This window comes from Pteropus vampyrus, unplaced genomic scaffold (genome assembly GCF_000151845.1).
Source record: "Pteropus vampyrus isolate Shadow unplaced genomic scaffold, Pvam_2.0 Scaffold35, whole genome shotgun sequence".
Lineage (NCBI taxonomy): Eukaryota > Metazoa > Chordata > Mammalia > Chiroptera > Pteropodidae > Pteropus > Pteropus vampyrus.
In genome coordinates, this window is record NW_011888816.1 from 4,131,623 (window position 1) to 4,134,411 (window position 2,789).

Sequence of the window (2,789 nt, forward strand, 5' to 3'; positions counted from 1 at the left end):
CAACAGCATCTGTGATATTTTAATTATAAAGTCGACAGGTTTTTCTTTTTAATGATAAAGTAGACAAAGTGTCATTGAGAGAGGCTCTCTTATTTAAAAAAAAAAATGAGGAGGGAGGAGTTGGTTTTACAAGGGTGAGCTCCCCACTCTAGAAGAGATTCGACAGAAGCTGGCCACCAAGCCTTAGGCCGGGGGCTGTGAGAATTCCAGGCCGCAGGTGAGGTTAAGGCTGATAACTGCTAAGCTCCCCACTGCTTCTGTGAGCTTTCAGTGCTGTCACAGGGCTGACTGTCCACACAGCTGACGGGACAGCAGAGAATTTCCAGAAGAACAGGCTCTCCAGGACCTTCCTTTCTACATTTGCATGTTAACGCCTTGAGTGTGGATGGGTAGAAACTAGAGCAAAGAGACTGTCCTCTAAGTCCTAGTAGAGAGGCAGGTGCGCTGACATCGTAGTAAGGACCAGCCCAGTTGTCCAAGGTAATGTGATGTATTATGAACCAAAAAAAAAATAGTTTAAGTGTGTCTACGTTCTGTCTGACTAGCCCCTTCGCGAGTGACGAGTCAGCGGATGCAGCCCCGGGCGAGGGCGTTTGGAAGGCCCAGTCCGGCTGGAGTGGAGTGAGGCAGCTTCCTGCAGCCCTCCAGGGAAGTGGCAGCTGTTGCTGCAAACCAGAAACCGGTAACCAGCAGGTTCATTGTAGAAAGTATTGATCCTTAATTATTGATCTCTTCTTAAAAATAAAACGGTCTCTCTCCCTTTCCCTTTCCCTCCCTCTCTCCCTCTCCCTCGTTGCGTCTCTGTCTCTCTGTTAGTATACACTGATATCTATCACATAAACAAGTCGGTCTGTCAGGGTGAAAAACATTCAGAACGGGTCAAAACCTCTCGCTCATTCCCCTCTAGGCCATCACGGAGCCATGGTGACTGCCGTAATTCATTATCATGCTCGTCCCCAGTAATATTAACCTTCTCTCCTCCACCTCAAGGTCAACTTGACTCCCCAACTGCATCTAAAAATATTACCATTTTAAATGTAATTGGCTGCCACCTTTGCCACTGCCCCTGCAGGATCCCCTCAAGAGGAAGGCCATGCTTTTCTTTGAGCTTCATGAGAATCCAAACCCTTAAGACCACTGCAGACCTCGCCCTGGTAAGTGAAGGCTCTGGTTATCCCATCTCTCTCTCTCTCGCATGCTCAGCCCCCAGGCTCACTTGCGCTGTAAATATGTCAACCAACAGACCCCAGGAGTCCCGTACAACAGAGCCAGTCTGCACAGAGCCAGTCTGCGATGCTATCTGACTTCTTGCCACAGTCAAGACCTGGCTGAGACCTTTAAGAAGCCCTAAATACTGAAACTATTATGATGTCACATATCTCAATCAAAAATATTAAGCAATAAAATACATGTTAAAAGATTTAATAAAGTTTTTATTTTTTTCACATAATTTCTCTGATTTTTCGAGGCATAATTGATACATAATTTATGTTAGTTTCAGGTGTACAACATGATATTCAATGTCTGTAGGTACTATGCAATGATCACCACAGTAAGTCTAGTTAACATCCATCCACGTAAATAGTCACAATTTTTTTTTCTTGCGATGAGGACTTAAGATCTACTCTCTTTGCAATTTTCAAATATGTAATTCAGTATTATTAACTATAGCCACCATGCTGTATATTACATTCCCAGTACTTATTTTGTAATATTTATATTTTGACTCCTTTCACCCATTTTGCCCACCCTCCACGCTTGCCTCTGGCAACCAACAATCTGCTCTCTATCTATGAGCTTTGTCTTTCTCTGACTTATTTCGCTCAGCATAAATGTCCCCATTCATTCCATACATGTAGTTGCAAATGGCAAAATTTTCCTTCTTTTTTATGGCTGAATAGTATTCCATTGTATGTGTGTCTGTGTGTATGTGTATGCGCATGTGTGTATACGTGTATATCCATTCATCCACTGACAGACACTTAGGTTTTAATTTTTTAGAAAAAGAACTATAAACCATCCCATAAGCCATTCCCTATTATTAAATCTTCTGTATGTTTTTGGACTAGACTCCATTGGTTACGGTATTGGTTATTTTTTTAACAAGTGCTCTTAGATTTATGTAGGCTTTTTTGTATCAGTGTGAGACAATTTTTTTCATGGATCTTTATGGAAATTGGTATCAATATTATGCTTGCTTTATGAAAAAAATTTAAAAGCTATTCTCCTTTTCTTAGTCCTTGAAAACAGTTTGGACGTTGGAATGATTTATTCTTGAAAGATTTGGGAGAATTCTTCCTCAAACCACCTGGATCTGGTGCTTTTTGGGGGAGCAGCTCTTATGCCATTTTTTCCAATTCCTTTATAGGACTTGGTTTATTAAGATTTTCAATCTTCTCCCAAGTCAGTTTTGGTATATGGTACATTTTCCTAGGGCGTTATCCATTTCATCTAAGTGTTCAGATATATTTACACAGAGTTGAGCTAAGCAATCTCTTGTGGCTTATTTTTTTAAAATTCTCTATTTGTTTTATTTTCCTTTTTATGTTTTTTGTGTGTGCGTGTGTGTGTATTTTCGCATTATCTCATTAATTTTTTTCTGGATTAAGATAGCTAATAATGCATCATCTCTCTCCTCGGTTTTCTCAAAGAATCAGAACTTAGATATATTTAATTCATTTTACTGTTTGCTGATTTGTCGTTCACAATTTCTCCATTGTATTATATATTTCTGCTGGGCCCACTTAATCCCTCCTGGCCTCAGTTTCCCCCATACAAAATGTGAGGAC